General features: G+C 37.3%; 1 non-coding gene across 1 annotated transcript; it reads left to right on the top strand.

The window, feature by feature from the left end:
* The first annotated feature begins 19,889 nt into the window (after positions 1–19,889).
* On the top strand, positions 19,890–19,991 carry LOC126078629 (U6 spliceosomal RNA). The gene has a single exon (XR_007518113.1). It is a non-coding gene; the product is annotated as a U6 spliceosomal RNA (small nuclear RNA).
* Positions 19,992–21,606: the final 1,615 nt, after the last annotated feature.

Genomic DNA, 21,606 nt, shown 5'->3' with positions numbered 1-21,606 from the left:
TTAACATACAATGGACTGCCAGAAGAACAAACAAATCTCTCTCGGAAGAAGTACAGCCAGAATGCTCCTTAGAAGTGAGGACGGAGAGATTTTGCCTCATGTTACTTTGGACATGTTATCAGGAGGGATGAGTCCTTGGAGAAGTATACCATACTTGATAAAGTAGAGGGCCAGTGAGAAAAGAGGAAGACCCTCAACAAGATGGATTGATACAGTGGCTGCAACAATAGGCTCAAACTTAGCAATGATTGTGAGAATGGTGCAGGACTGGGTAGTGTTTCATTCTGTTGACATAGGGTTGCTATGAGTCAGAACTGACTCGACAGCACCTAACCAAAAAAAAAAAAAAAAAAAAAAACTGCATCCATCTATCTAGATCAGTATCTATCTATTTAATGCACATGTAAAGAAATGCTTTCGTTGGCTATTCTTAGAAAACCATGTTCTATCAGTCATCATCATAAATCCTTGCAGGTCAGGACACTCTTTTCACTGCTCCAGCCTTCCTGTATATTATGGTAATCATGACCACCTTGCTTCTGTTACGTGCTGCCCATTTGGTTATTCTGGAATCCTAGCATCCTTACAGCCCAACTCCTTAAAAGCCTCTCCTACTGTCAATTCTGTCCTAATCAGGCAGCAACTATGGAGCTCCTTAATCACGCCGGTGGACCCTGCATAGGCACATTCCTTATCTCCTTAGTGATGGAAATCTTCTCTGAGCCCTTCTGAGGAACACAGTTCTCTGGTGTATTCACAGATTTTATATAATAGGTCTTTTCTCATGCGTTCATTTCTGAGCTTTTTAATTACTTCCTTAAGAGTCTTTAAGGTAATTCTGGCATATGCACATCATTAAAAATTGGGCTTCTTGTTTTCCCCCAGGCTTCCCAAAGCCAAACCTGTAGCACATTAAGACTAGGGGCAATATGAAGTACATCCTTTGAAGGGTAGGTAATTGGAGGTCAGCTCTGAAGACAGTATAGGTCATAATACAGAGGGCAAGGAACAGTAGTATTCATGACCCTATACTTGTCAGCCACTGATTAACAACTATCATGGAGGCTGTAAATTCCATGATACTTTCAGCTGTCTGTGTGCAGCTTTTTGTTTGCATGTAGACAAAGCAGTTTTAGAATTTGGGGAAGTTCATCGACAAAGAGATGTAGGTGCTAGTTGTTTGGAGAGCAAAATCATCATAGTAGGCATGTGCAAATAGTAAAGGGATCTGACAGGATGTGGGGAAAGCTGTGATAGTGTCTACCATGCTACCTATGCCACAGTTTCAATACATATTTGTAAGTATATGAATATATTTTTCAGTTGACTTTTCAATAAACATGTTGTTGTTGTTAGGTGCTGTTGAGTCAGTTCCAACTCATAGCAACCCTATGCACAACAGAACGGAACACACCCAGTCCTGAGCCATCCTTACGATCATTGTTATGCTTGAGCCCATTGTTGCAGCCCCTGTGTAAATCCGTCTTGTTGAGGGTCTTCTTATTTTCCGCTGACCCTGTACTTTGCCAAGCATGATGTCCTTCTTCAGGGACTGGTCCCGCCGGAAAACATGTCCAAAGTATGTAAGACATGGTCTCACCATCATCCCTGCTTCTAAAGGGCATTCTGGTTGTACTTCTGTGCCAAGACAGATTTGTTCATTCTTTTGGCAGTCCATGGTATATTCAATATTCTTCGCCAAGACCACAATTCAAAGGTATCAATTCTTCTTTGATCTTCCTTATTCTTTGTCCCCCTTGCACATGCATATGATGCAATTGAAAATACCATGGTTTATCTAAGACACACCTTAGTCTTCAAAGTGACGTATTAGCTTTTCAACACTTTAAAGAGGCCCTTTGAGGCAGATTGGCTCAATGCAATGTGTCTTTTGATTTCTTGACTGCTGCTTCCATGGGTGTTGATTGTGGATCCAAGTAAAATGAAATCCTTGACAACTTCAATCTTTTCTCCGTTTATCATGTTGTGGCTTATTGGTCCAGTTGTGAGGACTTTTGTTTTCTTTATGTTGAGGTGTAATTCTTCCGCTGCTATTCATGAGGTTTTCATGGGCTAAGTAGAGTGCTGAGTCCTTCTTCCTCGTCTGTCTTAGTCTGGAAGCTCAGCTGAAACCTGTCCTCCATGGGTGACCCTGCTGGTATCTGAACACTGGTGGCATAGCTTCCAGCATCACAGCGACACGCAAGCCCCCACAGTATGACAACTGACAGACACGTGGGGGTCAATAAACATATATCCTTTTATATGCCATATTTTTTTGTATATAGAGTTTCAAAATTCTATTTTGTTCATTTAAATAAGCCGATTACATTTCAGTATTATCATTTTAAATGGCTTAAACTTTTAAAGAAGACCATAATTAGAAGAGGGAATTCAAAGCAAACTTTTTCTTTTCTTTGGTCTGGATAGCCATATCTCAGAAATAAGAGACATAAAAACCTATCATTCTTTGTGTATGTCCAGAGATTTCATGGTACCACTGACTCCAATATTTTAACAAAATTATTTTGAGGTTCTTGCACTCATATGTATAGCAACAGTAGCTTCAGATATAAGGGAGTAGTTTTTCTGTTGAGAATCACTTCATATGTTAAAAATACCTCATTTAGGCTATCTCCTAATGCTCTGAATATATGTGGAGTGATGTGTTTCAAATATGAGTTCTTCTGTCCATAATTATGCACAGTGTTATATGTCTGAATATCTATAAGTATGTATTAAAAAAAAAAAAAAGATTTAGCTGACAATAAACCAAGTTGACAAGCTGAGAAAAAGAAATACTGCATTATATAAATTAAACAAATAAACAAATAAAAGCCCACTTAGGTATACTCTGGAGTACCCAGGATCTATAATATATATAAGAAAATATTATTTAATGAATATGAGTAATGCAAGTTTGTTTTCCATAATGTCATTCAACAAATTAATTAATATTCAAGCATTAAATAAAGTTATATGAAGTTTATAATCCAAAAATAGTAAACTGAAATAAAAATTCAGTGAATGATTTTAAAGTTGGATGTAATGTGAATATATCCACCCCAAATTGATTATCATTAGCTAGCCCTCTAGCTAGGTAGAGTTTCATAAACTTTCTAACTTATAATAAATTGGGCCAAAGAATAATATAATCACATTAACTGATTGGAACATTTACCAAATAAAGCTGTCACATATTGCTCTGGGGTGATCCAGGTATGAGAGCTTAGTATTTTAAAACAAATTTAAAGATATACATATTTAAACAAAAGAGGCTGAAAGCCTTTTTTTAAAATAATAGAAATAAACTAGAAAATGAATGCAACATCATTCATCATTCATTTGAAAGCTGTTTACAACTCCTTTGCAACGTATAGATTTTTTAATCACTTGCGTATCACAAAAGATTAGCGGCTGTGCATGAAGTATTTTCAAATAACTTGGAATATATTTCTGAGCTGACGTGTAATCAGCATTTAGGTATGGTAACAAAGAAACAACTGCTTTAGTTGTAATTTATAGAAAAGAAGAAGTGTCATGGAATAGAATCTGTAATTACAATGTTGTCCTTGCTGCTGCCATTTTTCACCCTATCTTAGTATGATGGTGATTTGACTTTCGGACAATTATAACCATTTTCACATAGTCTATAAACTGAGCAACTGGCAACAAGTAAACACAAACACACACACATACACTGCATAGCCAAGAAATCCAAACAGTGAGACTCTGATGGCTGATTAATGGAAGGATAAGTTAGAGCCCGTAGATTTTTATTCTAGTTCTATTTACAAAGCATTAAATAAGTTTCTACTTGTGTAATGAAGTACTCTTCCTTCCTTTCCTTAAGTATGGCTTTTCATTTCCTATCAGGATAAAAATTTCATTAAACTACATGACCCTTTTGAGTGCTGCATATTATTTTCAATGTTTATACAATACTCCCTAAATAAACCAACTATCAAAATTATAATGCTAAAGGCACTAAAAAATATGAAAGTTAAATATCTCAATGATGTTTGAATTTAGAATTTGCTTTAAAAATACGAAACTTCTAATGCTTTATTTGATGTTATTAATGAAAAATAAAACTGCAAGATACAGTATTAAGTACATTGCTAAGGTATTAATTTATACCAATGTTTAGGTGTTGTAGATCCTGTCTTGATTGCTTAACTAGTGCAGTGACAAAAGTAAAATCACTATTATTTTAAATGTGATTAATGTTTATTCATTATATTAAAAGCCTAATATCAGGTTTGGGAATTCAGTTTGCTACCAAGTTGAGCAGATTTTCAAGGCAACAGGAAATATAAATAAAGTTTTATTGTTAGATAATGTCACAAAATGAAACCAATTATGACATAGTGACCCTATACAAAACCAAAAACCAAACCCAGTGCCGTCAAGTTGATCCTGACTCATAGCGACCCTATAGGACAGAGTAGAACTGCCCCACAGAGTTTCCAAGGAGTGCCTGGCAGATTCAAACTGCTGACCCTTTGGTTAGCAGCCATAGCACTTAACCACTACGGCAACAGAGACCCTATAGAAAAATAGGGCACAGTAAAACTGCCATGGGGCTTCCAAGGAGCAGCTGGTAGATTCAAACTACCAATCTTTTGGTTAGCTGCTGAATGCTTAACCACTGTGCTACCAGGGCTCCATTCTTCCTAGAGTGCCCTACATAAAATAGAAAATAATCGGTCCCATTCGGCCTCCACCGCAGAATGGCATATCTTCCTTAATGAATTCTATTTGTATTCATAGCTCTGTTACCATGTAGCATTTTATATATATATCCATTGTCCAGCTGTCACATGCACATGATGCCATTGAAAATAGCATGGTTTGGTTAAGGCGCACCTTAGTCTGGTGGCACAGTGGTTGAGAGCTTGGATGCTAACCAAAAGGTGGGCAGTTCAAATCCACCAGGCGCTCCCTGGAAACTCTGTGGGGTTGTTCTACTCTGTCCTATAGGGTTGCTATGAGTTGAAATTGACTCGATGGCAACAAGTTTGGGTTTTTTTTTGTTTGTTTATATATATATTTATATACATATGTGTGTGTGTGTGTGTATACATGCATGAGCCCTGGTGGCACAGTGATTAAGAGCTCAGCTGCTAACCAAAAAGTCAGCAATTTGACTCCACCAGCTACTCCCTGGACACCTTTGGGGCAGTTCTTCTCTGTCCTACAGGGTCCCTATGAGTTGGAATCAACTTGAGGGCATTTTTTTTTTTTTCAGTCTCTATAATCCCCCTTCTCTGTTCATTTATTCATGTTCGATGGTCACAGAATTACTAGGGGGTGGTCATTATAGATAGAGAATTCTGTATACATTACAGAATTGCTTTTTCAGAATTTCTAAGACATAACGCCACATGATTTTTATAATACAGCAAGGTTGGGAAACATGAATTTAACAATCCCATGGCTTTAAATCTAGGTATTAAGAATATGGCATTACAAGAGACAGAAAGGGCTACATGAACTAGAGACTTATATCATCCTGAGACCAGAAGAACTAGATGGTGCCCGGCCACAACCCATGACTGCCCTGACAGGGAGCACAACAGAGAACCCCTGAGGGAGCACAACAGTGGGATGCAGACCCCAAATTCTCATAAAAAGACCAGACTTAGTGGTCTGACTGAGACTAGAAGAATCCCGGCGGTTATGGACCCCAAACCTTCTGTTGGCCCAGGACAGGAACCATTCCCGAAGACAACTCATCAGACATAGAAGGGACTAGACAATGCGTTGGAGAGAGATGCTGAGGAAGAGTGAGCTACTTGTATTAGGTGGACACTTGAGACTGTGTTGGCATCTCCTGTCTGGAGGGGAGATGGGAGGGTAGAGAGGGTTAGAAACTGGCAAAACGGTCATGAAAGGAGAGACTGGAAGGAGGGAGCGGACTGACTCAGTAGGGGGAGAGTAAATGGGAATATGTAGTAAGGTATATATAAGCTTATACATGACAGACTGACTTGATTTGTAAACTTTCACTTAAAGCACAATAAAAATTATTAAAAAAAAAAGAATATGGCATTGGACAATACAGACAAAATTCCTGCCCTCCTGGAACTAATATTCTAATTTGCATATAAAGATAGTAAAATGTAAAAAGCAGAACTGCCCCATAGAGATTCCAAGGAGCAGCTGGTGGATTTAAGCTTGTGGATTTGAACTGCCGACCTTTTAGTTAGCAGCCAAGTTCTTAACCACTGTGACACCAGGGCTCTCTCTCTATATGTATATACATATATATATATGTATGTGTGTGTGTGTATGTGTATATATATATGGAAACCTTGGTGATGTAATGGTTAAGAGCTACAGCTGCTAACCAAAAGTTCGGCAGTTGGAATCCACCAGGTGCTCCTTGGAAAATCTACAGGGCAGTTCTACTCTGTCCTATAGGGTCGCTATAAGTAGGAATCAACTTTATGGCAAACTGTTTGGTTTTAGTTCTATATATATATATACATATATATATATATATATACATATATATATATATACATATATATATATATACACACACACACACGTACACATCACACATACATATATATACAGATATATATGTATATATGTAATAGAGCTATGAATACAAATAAAGTGTATTAAGGAAAGTACAACATTCTGGGGTGGAGGTTGAATGGGACTGGTTATTTTCTGTTTTATACAGGGTACTCTAAAAAGAACAGAGCACTGGTGGCACAGTGGTTAAGTGTCGGCTACTAACCAAAAGGTCAGCAGTTTGAATCCACCAACCTTTTCTCGGAAAACCTGTGGCAGTTCTACCCTGTCCTGTAGAGTCTCTATGAGTCGGAATTGATTCAAAGGCAAACAGCTAGGAAGAACTTTTTGATAAGAAGACAAAAAAGAAATGATTAGGAATTTGAAAAGAGATACAGGAATTTGAAGAGAAACCAGACAGAGTGCAAAAGCTCTGTGATGCTAGTTTTGCCCGTCCAAGGAACAGCGAAGAGTTTTGCCTGGTCAGAGCAGAGTAGGCAAGAGGCACAGAGTAGACAGTAACCCCAGAAACAGAGAGATCATAGGGGGATTAGTGGGACATTCTAAGAACTTTTTTTCATGGGGTTATGTGAAGAGAAGTGACATGATCTTAATAAATTTCATAAAAGGGATAATTTCGTTACTACTTTAAGAACAGACAAGAGAAAGACAAGGGTAGAAAACTGGGAGGCTATAGAAAAATGCTAAAGACAAAAAACTAAGAGTCGTAGAGGTAGAAGGAGTGAAAATTTATAAGATTCTGGGCATAATCAGAAGTTAAGGCAGGTTTTGCAGGTGATTTAGATGAGGGATGTGAGAGAAAGAGAGCAGTTAAAATGGCCAAAGCCCTTGATCAGAACTACTACAGAAGGAACAATGTCATTATCTAAGATAGAGAAAATAAAGTGGGAGGAAGAAGTTTGCAATAAAATGAAAGGTTTGGTTCTCAACATATTAAGATGTTTATTTGTTATCAAAATAAAGACATTGAGTATGTAGTTGCATGTACAAATCCAGAGATCTGAAAAGAAAAACAAACTTGAGCTATAAATTTGTAATTTGCAGTATACAGAGGGTATTTACAGTAAAGATATTAGTATAGATAAACAAGGGAAGCAGCTTTACTGTACTCCAAAATTAGAAGTAGAAATGAGGAAGAATCAGCATAAGAAACAGAAAGAGCACTGTGGTTTGGAAGGAAATTCTAATGAAAGATGTCCCAAAAGCCAAAAGTTTCAATAAAAGAAAATTATCAACTACTGGTTGATTTTTATAATACAGAGGTTTCTGGTGACTTTGAGAGGAGCTGTTTCTGTAGATGGGTGGGAAAAGAAGCCCGATTGTGGTAGGTTAAGAAAGCATGGAAAAACAAGAGTGAGATCAGGGAGTACAGAGAGTTCTTTTAAGGGATATTTCTAAAAAGGTCACCAGAAATGGAATATCTGAGAAAGTAGTAGGCTCAACAGGATGAATTCTATTAAGATAACAGATATAAAAACAGGTTAGTATGCTAAGAAGGATTTTCTTTTAAGTATCAGGGAAAAAACAATGATTAAAAAAGAGAGGAAACAATTTCCAGCACAATGTCTTTTATTAGGCAAATGGGGATGGGATTCAGTGCACAAATGGATGAGCTGACCTTTCCCATGAGTGTGGAGAGTTATATTACCCATAATAATAAGAGAGATGGTAAAGTATTTGGGATCTACATTTAGGAGGTTGGTGTATTTGATGGTAGGGAGATCCAAATTATTTTCTGCTGCTATTATTTTTTTCTCTCCAGTAAAATAGAAAGCAGGGTCATCAGCTAAGACTGAAGGAAAGGCAAAGGTATTCAAGTTGGAAAACATAAAAAAACAAACAAACAAAAAAATCATCACCGTTGAGTCAATTCTGACTCATAGCGACCCTATAGGTGGTAAATAATAGTCTGTGGCTGTTGGATAAAAAAAAAAAAAAAAATTTTTTTTTTTTTAGTGTACTGGAAATAGAAACTTGGCAGGCTGCCCAAGGGCCACCTTAATTTAATGAACTTAAATTGACACATGTAAGCATGGTTTTCATTTCCAGCCATATTCATTTGCCCATAGGTAGATAAGGAGTAGGAAAAAGTTGAAATTAACTTGTGATTAGAATTTGCCAGGCAAGAAAGATGGAGAAAGAAGAAAACAAATAAGTGAAAGTATATGAAAGAAAGTGGTCATAACAATGGACTATTATAAGAGGTTTGAGAGAGGGAAGGAGGAAAAATCAATCAAACAATAAAGAATTACTGGAGTCCAAGTATAAGAGGGAGTGGTAGGAAGATAGAAGATAATGGCTGGAAAATAGGATGCTCAAATTTGAGTCCACAGAGAAGTCTAGATGGTGACTGACCAAGATTAAAATGACAACTAACCCTGCAAGTGGGCATGGTGCAGAAGATCATTGCTGTTGTTGTTGTTGTTAGGCGCCAATGAGTTGGTCCCATCTCATAGGGACCCTATGCACAACAGAACGAAACACGGCCTGGTCCTGAGCCATCCTCATAATTGTTGTTATGCTTGAGCCCATTACTGCAGCCACTGTATCAATTCATACCATTGAGGATCTTCCTCTTTTTCACTGACCCTTTACTTTACCAAAGCATGTCCTTTTCCAGGGACTGATCCCTCCTGACAACATGTCCAAAGTATGTGAGATGAAGTCTCACCATCCTTACTTCCCAGAAGCATTCTGGTTGTACTGTTTCCAATACAGATTTGTTCATTCTTTTGGCAGTCCATGGTATTCAATATTCTTCACCAACACCACAATTCAAAGGAGTCAATATTTTTTTGTCTTCCTTATTCATTCTCCAACTTTTGCATGGATCTAAGGTGATTGAAAACACCATAGCTTGAGTCAGGAGCACTTTAGTCCTCAAAGTGACATCTTTGCTTTTTGACACTTTAAAGAGATATCTTGCAGACAATTTGCCCCATGCAATGCATCTTTTGATTTCTTGGCTGCTGTTTCCAAGGGTGTTGATTGTGAAGACAAGTAAAATGAAATCCTTGACAACCACAATCTTTTCTCCATTTATCCTGTTGTTGGGTTTTTGGTCCAGTTGTAAGAATATTTGTTTTCTTTATACTGAGGTGTAATCCATACTGAAGGCTGTGGTCTTTGATCTTCATCAGTAAGTGCTCAAAGTCCTCTTCACTTTCAGCAGGCAAGGATGTGTCATCTCCATGACGAAGGTTGTTAATGAGTCTTCCTCCAATCCTGATGCCCGATTCTTCTTCATATAGGCCAGCTTCTCAGATTATTTGCTCAGCATACAGATTGAATAGGTCTGCTAAAAGGATACAACCCTGACATACAAATTTCCTGACTTTAAAGCATCCCGTATGCCCACGTGTCTGTCAGTTCATCATACTGTGGGGGCTTGCGTGTTGCTGGAAGCTATGCCACCGGTATTCAGATACCAGCAGGGTCACCCATGGAGGACAGGTATCAGCTGAGCTTCCAGACTAAGACAGACTAGGAAGAAGGACCCGGCAGTCTACTTCTGAAAAGAATTAGCCACTGAAAACCTGATGAATAGCAGCAGAACATTGCCTGATATAGCGCTGGAAGACGAGCCCCCCATGTTGGAAGTCACTCAAAAGATGACTGGGGAAAAGCTGCCTCCTCAAAGTGCAGTCTACCTTAATGACATGGATGGGGTAAAGCTTTCGGGACCTTCATCTGCTGATGTGGCATGCTGCAAACATCCATTAATAATCAGAACCTGGAATGTACGAAGTATGAATGTAGGAAAATTGGACATCATCAAAATGAAATGGAATGCATAAACATCGATATCCTAGGCACTAGTGAGCTGAAATGGACTGGTGTTGGCCATTTTGAATGGGACAATCATATAGTCTACTATGTTGGGAATGACAACTCGAAGAGGAATGGTGTTGCATTCATCGTCAAAAAGAACATTTCAAGATCTATCCTGAAGTACAACGCTGTCAGTGATAGGATAATATCCATTTGCCTACCTGGAAGACCAGTTAATATGACTATTATTCAAATTTACGTACCGACCACTAGGGCCAAAGATGAAGAAATAGAAGATTTTTATCAGCTGCTGCAGTCTGAAATTGATCGAACATGCAATCAAGAGCATTGATAATTACTGGTAATTGGAATGCAAAAGTTGGAAACAAAGAAGAAGGATCAGTAGTTGGAAAATATGGCCTTGGGGATAGAAACAATGCCCAAGATCGAATGATAGAATTTTGCAAGACCAACAACCTCTTCATTGCAAATATCTTCTTTCACATGTCAACATAAACGGCAACTATACACATGGACTTCGCCAGATGGAACACACAGAAATCAAATTGACTACATCTGTGGAAAGAGATGATGGAAAAGCTCAATATCATCAGTTAGAACAAGGCCAGGGGCTGACTGTGGAACAGACCATCAATTGCTCATATGCAAGTTCAAGCTGAAAGTGAAGAAAATCAGAGCAAGTCCACGAGAGCCAAAATATGACCTTGAGTGTATCCCACCTGAATTTAGAGACCATTTGAAGAACAGATTTGATGCACTGAACTCTAATGACCAAAGACCAGACAAGTTGTGGAGTGACATCAAGGACATCATACATGAAGAAAGCAAGAGGTCACTGAAATGACAGGAAAGAAAGAAAAGACCAAGATGGATGTCAGAGAAGACTCTGAAACTTGCTCTTGAGCGTCGAGCAGCTAAAGCAAAAGGAAGAATTGATGAAACAAAAGAAATGAACAAAAGATTTCAAAGGGCATCTCGAGAGACAAAGTAAAGTATTATAATGACATGTGCAAGGAGCTGGAGATGGAAAACCAAAAGGGAAGAACATGCTCGGCGTTTCTCAAGCTGAAAGATCTGAAGAAAAAATTCAAGCCTCGAGCTGCAATAGTGAAGGATTCCATGGGGAAAATATTAAACAATGCAGGAAGCATCAAAAGAAGATGGAAGGAATACACAGAGTTATTACACCAGAAAAATTAGTTGATGTTCAACCATTTCCAGAGATGGCATATGATCAGGAACTGATGGTACTGAAGGAAGAAGTCCAAGCTGCTCTGAAGGCATTGGTGAAAAACAAGGCTCCAGGAATTGATGGAATATCAATTGAGATGTTTCAACAAGCAGATGCAGTACTGGAGGTGCTCACTCATCTATGTCAAGAAATATGGAAGACAGCTTCCTGGCCAACTGACTGGAAAAGATCCATATTTATGCCTATTCCCAAGAAAGATGACCCAATCGAATGTGGCAATTATAGAACAATATCATTAATATCACACACAAGCAAAATTTTGCTGAAGATCATTCAAAAACAGCTGCAGCAGTATATCAACAGGGAACTGCCATAAATTCAGGCCAGTTTCAGCAGAGGACGTGGAACCAGGGATATCATCGCTGATGTCAGATGATCCTGGCCGAAAGCAGAGAATACCTGAAGGATGTTTACCAGTGTTTTATTGACTATGCAAAGGCATTCAACCGTCTGGATCATAAACTATGGATAACATTGCAAAGAATGGGAATTCCAGAACACTTAATTGTGCTCATGAGGAACCTTTACATAGATAAAGAGGCAGTTCGGACAGTACAAGGGGATACTGATTGGTTTAAGGTCAGGGAAGGTGTGTGTCAGGGCTGTATTCTTTCACCATACCTATTTAGTCTGTATGCTGAGCCAATAACCCAAAAAGCTGGACTATATGAAGAAGAACAGGGCATCAGGATTGGAGGAAGACTCATTAACAACCTGCGTTATGCAGATGACACAACCTTAGTTGCTGAACGCGAAGAGGACTTGAAGCACTTACTAATGAAGATCAAAGACCACAGCCTTCAGTATGGATTGCACCTCAACATAAAGAAAACAAAAATCCTCAAACCAGACCAATTAGCAACATCATGATAAATGGAGAAAATATTGAAGTTGTTAAGGATTTCATTTTACTTGGATCCACAATCAACAGCCATGGAAGCAGCAAAGAAATCAAAAGACACATTGCATTGGGTAAATCTGCTGCAAAGGATCTCTTCAAAGTGTTGAAGAGCAAAGTTGTCACCCTGAAGACTAAGGTGTGCCTGACCCAAGCCATGGTATTTTCAATCACACCATATGCATGTGAAAGCTGGACAATGAATAAGGAGGACCAAAGAAGAATTGACGCCTTTGAATTGTGGTGTTTGTGAAGAATATTGATTATATCGTGGCCTGGCGAAAGAAAGAACAAATCTGTCTTGGAAGAAGTGCAGACAGAATGCTCCTTAGAGGCAAGCAAGGCGAGACTGTGTCTGACATACTTTGGATATGCTGTCAGGAGGGATCAGTCCCTGGAGAAGGACATCATGCTTGGCAGAGTACAGGGTCAGCGAAAAAGAGGAAGACCCTCGACAAGGTGGATTGACACAGCAGCTGCAACAGTGAGCTCAAGCATAGCGATGATTGTAAGGATGGCACAGGACCGAGCAGTGTTTCCTTCTGTAGTGCATAGGGTCACTATGAGTCGGAATTGACTTGACTGCACCTAAGAACAACAACAACATCCCCTTGTTCTGTTTGAACGACTGCCTCTTGATCTATGTGCAGACTCATCATGAGCACAGTTAGGTGTCCTGGAATTCCCTCCCATTCTCTGCAATTTTATCCATTATTTGTTATGATCCACACAGTTGAATGCCTTAGCATAGTCAGTAAAAACAGGTAAACATCTTTCCGGTATTCTCTGCCTTCAGCCAGGATCTACCTCACATCAGCAATGATATTACTGGTTCCACGTTCTTTTCTAAATCCGGCTTGAATTTCTGGCAGTTCCCTGTCGATATACTGCTGCAGCCACTTTTGAATGGTCTTCAGCAATATTTTGCTTGCATGTGTTTATGTGTTATTAATGATATTGTTTGATAATTTCTGCGTTTGGTTGGATCACCTTTCTTGAGAATAGGCATTAATATGAATCTCCTCCAGTCAGTTGGCCAGGTAGCTGTCTTCCAAGTTTCTTGGCATAGACAAGTGAGCACTTTCAGGGTTGCATCTGTTTGTTGAAACATCTCAATTTGTATTCTATCAATTCCCAGAGTGTTGTTTTTTGCTAATGCCTTCAGTGTAGCTTGCGCTTCTTCCTTCAGTACCTTCGGTTCCTGCTCATATGTTCCTTCCTGAAATGGTTGGATGTCAACCATTTCTTTTTGGTATAGTGACTCTAGTGTATTCCTTCCACCTTCTTTTGATGCTTCCTGCATCGTTTAATACTTTCCCCATAGAATCCTTTAGTATTGCAACTTGAGGCTTTAATTTTTTGTTCAGTTCTTTCAGTCTGAGAAATGCTGAGCATATTCTTTCCTTTTGGTTTTCTATCTCCAGGTCTTTACACATGTCATCATAATATTTTTCTTCCCGAGCTGTCCTTTGAAATCTGTTCAGCATTTTTACTTCATCATTTTTTCCTTTTGCTTTAGCTACTAGACATTCAAGAACAAGTTTCAGAGTCTCTTCTGACATCAGTTTAGGTCTTTTCTTTCTCTCCTGTCTTTTTAATGACCTCTTGCTTTCTTGATGTCATTCCACGATTTCGGACATTAGTATTCAATGCATCCAATCTATCCTTGAGATGGTCTCTAAATTCAAGTGGGATATACTCAAGGTCATACTTTGGTTCTCATGGACTTGTTCTAATTTCCTTCAATTTCAATTTGAACTTGCATATGAGTAATTGATGGTCTCATCCTCAGTCTACCCCTGGCTTTGTTCTGAAGTGATGATATTGAGCTTTTCCATCATCTCTTTCCAAGGATGTAGTCTATTGATTCCTGTGTATTGCATCTTGTGAGGTCCATGTGTATAGTTGCCATTTATACTGGTGAAAAAGGTATTTGCAATGAAGAAATCATTGGTCTCACGAAATTCTATCATGCAATCTCCAGCATTGTTTCTATCACGAAGGCCATATTTTCCAACTACTGATCCTTCTTCTTTGTTTTCACCTTTCTCATTCCAATCACCAGTAATTATCAGTGCATCCTGATTGCGTGTTCAATCAATTTCAGACTGCAGAAGTTGGTAAAAATCTTCAATTTCTTCCTCTTTGGCCTGAGTGGTTGGTGTGTCAATTTGAATAATTAGTGATATTAATTGATCTTCCTCGTAGGCATATGGATATTATCCTATCACTGACAGCATTGTACTTCAGGATCGAACTTAAAGATTTTTTTTTGATGAGGAATGCAACTCCATTCTTCTTCAAGCTATGATTCCCGACACAGTAAACCATATGATTTTCCAACTCAAAATGGCCAATACCAGTCCATTTCAGCTAGGATTTCAATGTTTATGTGTTACATTTCATTTTTGACAATTTCCAATTTTCCTAGATTCATACTTTGTATATTTCAGGTTCTGATTATTAATGGATGTTTGCATCTGTTTCTTCTCATTTTTTGCAGCAAAGAGAGTTCAAATCTAGTATTTAGGAAAGCTAGATTTTAAGTTCTTTGTTTATGGATATTTTATTTTGTTTCTCTGGATTTCAGTTTTGCCATCCAAAAGTGAAGAGCTTTAAAACGAATCTATGTCAAATGCTTCCTTCTGACCTAAAATTCAATCGTTGTAAATCACAAATGATTTTGACTGAATTTCAAAAAAAAGACATTTGAATGACCTAGAATTTTGTCCTAAGTTCAAATGTGAAGGGTAATTTTACCATTTCATTTACTGTCATTATAAATTACCAATGCCAGCCATGCTCATGGACAGGCCTTCTAACTCGTGTGGCTGCTTGAGAGGTCTGGCAGATCAGCATTTAGTTGGAAGCACATATGGAGCAACCTTATGTCAGCCTACGTTTTGCCAACAGGCATAACAGTTCTGGGTCATTATATTGCCAACTACTTTGACACATTTCTGCCTGCATAGGGCCATGACTAAGACCTGAACACAACTGAAAGCCCCAAGATATTGGCTTCTCTCACTGCTGACAGTTCAGTGAAAAGGAATGGAACCCCACACCAGGGCTATGCTCCAAGATGAGACGACAAATGTTGGAGTTTGTACGTGCTTCCCATTATTCCGGTTAGGGTTCATTTTTCACATAAGAAGAAATGTGCCAGTTGTATGTCTAAAGTTTCTGTGTTGTGTAAGGCTGTTTGAGGAAATGTACATTTTTACAGAATTAGGATTTCTATGCTAATTGTTTTGGCTCTGAATAACTAAGCAGAGGGAACTTACGATGCTTATTTAAATAACATCTCCACCCGTCTTGTCTCTTTTGGAAAAATATTCTCACAAGCTGGCCAGACAAAGCTTATATAGCCCATCTGACATTGACAAGAACAGGGCATTTTACTGATGCCTGTTCTGTTGGCTTTGTATACAGAAGGTCCCAGAACATTAGCCTGTATTTCTCAATTTGGCATCACAAGCAGGTTGTCCTTAGAAAGACCTCCAGCAAGGATGCTTCTGATCAGAATTTCAGGTCACTAGCAATTCTGTGTGAAAAAAATGATATGTATTGGTCTAACTACTGCAGTCAATCTGTTGTTCTCATGAACAGTGATACTGCCTTCAAAAAAAAAAAATAAGAAAAGGATATTTTTCACCCATTTCATTAATTTTTGTTTCATATTATTTTATGTTTAGCTAATACCTATAAAGTAGGTATGCATGTTATCTAAGACACTTAGAGTAGAACAAAACACTGAAAGTTAAACAGAGAATTATTTTTCTAATAGCAAGGATATAAAAATAACAATCATTTTTTTCTACTGTCTCTATAGGGAATAACCTCAGTAGAGGAGAAAATATTAAAAAATAAAAATAAATCTTAGGCTGATGGATCACAGAGGAAGGAAATTCACAAGATATCATCATCACATTGTTCCAGTTGTTAGGTTTTCCTTCTAAGCCTCTCTATGTTCAGTTACTTAAATAAGTTGGTCCATTTAAAACTACAAGGCATAAAATAGAGCTGGTTTAAATGGGTCACACTCACAATATAACTAAATTTTCTGCTTTTAGTCAGGCATGATTTTGATTTTATTTTTAGGAAGGAAGGGAGCTTTATATACCGGGTTGAGTGCTTTCAATTTTTTAAAAATGTAGGAAATGAGGCTAAATTATGCCTTAAGAATCTGGAATATTTTAGTTACATATAGAAGTCTCAAGTTTGCCATGCCAGAGAAAAATCATAAATTTCAATTTAACATAGAGAAGTTAAAGAGAATTAACAACATATTCACTGATTAATTATACATATTCTCTGCTTTTTTCTTAAAGCTGAAAATACGTAAATCATTTATGAGGACTCATGAGATAATAGTTCTTTGTATGCTGATGTGAGTTTTCATTCCAAATAGAATTTTTGAGGGCCTCGCTTCATGGGAGCAAGCAGACCACATCTAGAGATGGCTCTGAGTACTGATAAAAATGACAGAGTCCTAAATATTGCAACTATGGACCTGCCTAGGTTCACCAAACATTTACTAGAATATAATGATCATATATATTTCAGTTAAGCCTTTCAAATTGAATAATTTCATTCCATTATTAATTGTCTCTATCATACAGAATACAGTCTCTTCGAAAATGAGGAATATTTAGTAAGAACGAGTATAAAATTATAGACTTTCTAAACGTTTTCTTCTCTCCCCTGCACAAAAACCATCCATGTATCCATTCAAATTTAGTATTCGATAACTTTTAGAGGTTAATACAAAATAACAAACATTTTGCCTACTGCAGACTGTCTTAAATTATAGTTGGAGAGAGTTAAAAACCTCAAAATTTGAAAGAATACAAAATAAACATTTAATGTTATATTGTATATGCCAACAAAAGAAATGCAAATGCATAAAAAGGGTCATTCAGAGAGCAGGTCCTCCATATGAATTTGATATCTCAAAAAAAGAACAAGGAAAGGAAAAAAGGGAAACACAGAAGGAAGGAAAGAAACAACAAAGGAAGGAAAGAATAAAATGGCAAATGGCTCTGGTTTTTAATTAAAATGGCTTTTTTAAAGTCAAGCTTCAAAATATAATCAAGATTTAATATGGGTTAAGTGTATTTAATGAGTTAGCTTCTTTAAGTTAGAACTAGATTTTACCATATATTAATTTGACATTAGAGATTATTCAGAAATATTGCTAATATTTCTAACAAAACATTACTTTACATATGAATAAACTTATCTTTAAAATATGAATCATTAATTACATTAAAAAAAGCCTAATAAATGTATAGTGAAATTGACTTTGGTATAAATTACATAAACATTTGAGGTCACTTCCACTCTCAGAGAATACAAATAATTAAGATACAGAGATACATCATGTCTCAGAAGAATTAGCTATAACATAGTTAAAAATAATTACATTTAGGTTCTTCTCAATTTTGGAATTGCTTTGGTAAGTAATCTACTTCCCGAAAAAGCACTTATCCTTATAATTGTTATTCTTTCCACATCATTATTTTTATTATTATTTTTATTCTTTGCACTTAATTTACTCTAACATGTACCTTTTGTTACTTCATGCTTTTAATCTTAGATCTCCATGCACAATTTTTAGAAAAAAGTTGTTTTCCATTTTAGATTCAATAGTGATGATGCAAGGTTAGAAATAAGACCTTTAGTACATTCTTAGGATAATTATCATTGCATGAATGTGCTGTGCGTTAGGTTTATTTTAACCCAGGTTTTACACATTAATAAACTGCTCTGTAGATAGTAAAGCAAAAGTTAGAAAGACTGTTAATATTTTAATAAGTTGGTTTTAAATGACGCAACAAAGAATAATGATATTTATTTTGAAATAGTTGAGTAGAGTATTATGTGTTTAATTTATCTATAAAAGGATTAATTTTATGTTAAAAACATTAAATAAACATAATTTTAAGGAAGATCAATAACAATTTTACTGTATCTTTTAAAAAAATTATCAAAAGGAAAGAAAGACTATATTACACGATGGAGAAAGCATATTTAGAAAAGAAAAATCAGTAGATTTATGATTTGACCACCTTTACTATGTCCAAAGGATTTATTTCATTACTTTCCAAATGTTAAGAACGTTCATCTTTGTGCTTACATCATTGAGTAATATCATAATGTTTGTAAAATTCCAAAAAGGCATTCAGGGTCATTCAAAACATAGTGCTTACATTTCAAGAAAGATGCTAAGAGTTTAAATCTGAATATTCGAGTTGACCACTTTGACTTTATAACCCATTCTAAAATAAGCAGAAGAGAGAATCAATTACCTACAACTTGCACATCATTCAGTGACTTGGTTCCACTTGTAGACGTGTGAAATGGTACAAGTTTCCCAATAATTAAATATTATAGTTACTAGTGATTTATTAATGACATAGCTCATATCCTTATGAGAAAAGTGTTGATTTGTCTTTCCCAGCTAGCTACAGCCTTTCTCTTTGCTCTTTTTTCAGGAAAATCCCTTGAAACAGTGGCCCATATTCACTGTTTCCAATTCGTCTCCTACCATTTGCTCTCAAATCCTTTCCACTTAGGTTTTCTACCCTCACCACGCCTCCAACATTACTCATGTCAAGAGTATCAATGCATTCTGGGTTGCAAAATCCAGAGGTCCATTTTCATTTTCATTTTCCTCAGCCTCTCAGCAGCATTTTATACAGTCTATACTCCTCTTCACGGACAACCTTCTTCTCTTGGCTTCCAAGATACCATACTTTCTTCACTCACTTCCTACCTCCCTGATGCCTCCCTTTCACTCTTCTGTGCTATTTCCTTCTAGTTTCTACTTCCTTATATTGGAGTGCTTCAGAGCTAATTCTTCACTTCTCTCTACATAAACTCCCCTAGTGATCTCATTCATTCTGATGGCTTTTAAGCATGGCCTTTTTCATGGGTATGAAACCACTGCAGATGTACAAGACGAGAGTACAAGACGATAATGAAATCCTTAAAATTTTATCTTTGAATTTATGCTTTGTAAGTGAAATCTGATGGGACAATAGAACATGCACCAGGAGCTTGGAGCCTCTACTAACATGCAGAGCCATTTTTCTCCCTATCCCCTCCTCCCTACCTCAGGCTCCCTGTTCTACTGAGCCCACCCAGCAACCACTGCTGCCTTCCCCCTGCGAGGAGCCTGGTTGCAGGTGCAAGGAGGGGTGAGGATGGGTGTGCATGTCCCAGCACACCAAGTCCCAAAGTGGGATCCTGTGCATCTGTGAGGGTCTCCACTCTCTCCACAAGTATTCCCGTGCCCAAGGGAGTGCAACATTAAATAACAAATAAAAATACCAAGATAGACCATACTTAAAATAAGTAAAGAGATTGAGTTAGTAATCAAAAAACTTGCCATGAGTGCCTGCTTCAGCGGCATATATACTAAAATTGGAATGATACAGATTAGCATGGCCCCTGAGCAAGGATGGCACCCAAATCCATGAAGCATTCATATTTTTGAAAACTGGACAAATAGAAATGGGGAACCCGAGGTCAAGAAGGGGAGTGCGTTGATACATCATGGGGTTGGCAACCAATGTCACCAAACAAGTGTATTAATTATTTAATGAGAAACTAATTTGCTGTGTAAACTTTCACCAAAAGCACACACACACAAAAAAGAATGAGCATCATCCAAAAAACCAAACCCATTGCCGTTGAGTCAATTCCGACTCATAGCGACCCTATAGGACAGAGCAGAACTGCCCCATAGTTTCCAAGGAGTGCCTGGTGGATTCAAATCGCTGACCTCTTGGTTAACAGCCGTAGCACTAAACCACTACGCCACCAGGGTTTCCAAGCATCATCCATCATTAAAAAAAAAAAAAAGGCCAAAGTCTGAATTAAAGATAAAATTAAAGATAAAAGCCATAGATCTCATTAGGCCTCATGAACTGCCCCTTATTTGCAGACCTTCCTTATTTTTCTATATAAGGAATGAATTTTTCAGCTAAAAGAGTATAATAAAATGAAACAGATGTCCTAGGGAAGGGAAGAAAAAAAAAAAAAAAAAAAACATGAAGAAAACAGCTTCACAGGTGAATTCTACCAAACATAAAGTTTGGTGAAAGATATCCACCCACAGATTGGGGAAAAAAAAAAAAAAAAAAACTTTAAACCTCAAGTAGAATGAATAAAAATAAAGTCATACCCAGACATATCATAGTAAAACTTCAAGATACCAAAGATAAGCACAAAGTTTTAAAAGCGGCTTGAAGGAGTGATGGTCCACAGGTAGTCTCCAACCTACGATGGGGTTCTGTTCAGATGCCTTCATTGTGAATTCTGAATACTTCATTTTTTTAGTTTTCATTATTATTGCCTTTTATTATCAGTATCTTTATAAATCTGATCTTTGTCTTTGGTGGTTGGAAATATTACATGTAAACTTACAGATATATTTTCATACATACATAAAAAACACACAAATCATAAAAATTTACTCTGACAATGAACAACATTGGCATTTTGTCAGTTGTGGTAGTAACTCCTCTTGTGGAGGGTTCTGAATCCTCTGGATTATCCCTGGGGATGGGGATGGCATTTGTAGTCAGAAAATTAGAGTTGTCTGTATATTTTTTTCTTCATGTATTTTGTGGTAACATGTCACTGCTTCCTTAATCTGCCTGTCAACTTAAGAAAGCAGTCAGTGTTTGGGTCCGTGTTGTCAAGCTACCCAAGCACCTGATTTAGTTTAGAAAAACTGCAGCTAATTATTTCACTGTAAAATTTTTTACAACTTCTCTCCTTCTTCTTCCTCATTATTTCTTTCTTCTTCAATATATCTTCCCTCTTCAAAATCCATTAAGTCCTGATCTGTCAATTCCCCTTTTTTGGGATCTATGCTATTCCACATCAGAGATGTCAAGTTCTAAATTCAGCGTTCTTGCCATAGGGACAATTTTTCCACTGATCTCTGCCACCATATTATCCTGATCAAATGCTTGGAGTATGTTCACAAAACTGAGTAATCTTTTTCATATCCCCTGCATGTGTTTTCCCATAACTTCCTTCCAGGAAAATGCAATGTTCCAGACACACTGACGGTCATAAGTGCAGTTCATCATAACTCGAA

This window comes from Elephas maximus, chromosome 6 (genome assembly GCF_024166365.1).
Source record: "Elephas maximus indicus isolate mEleMax1 chromosome 6, mEleMax1 primary haplotype, whole genome shotgun sequence".
Classification (NCBI taxonomy): Eukaryota; Metazoa; Chordata; class Mammalia; order Proboscidea; family Elephantidae; genus Elephas; species Elephas maximus.
Note: the sequence above shows the minus strand (reverse complement) of the source record. Positions and strands in the feature narration are given on the sequence as shown.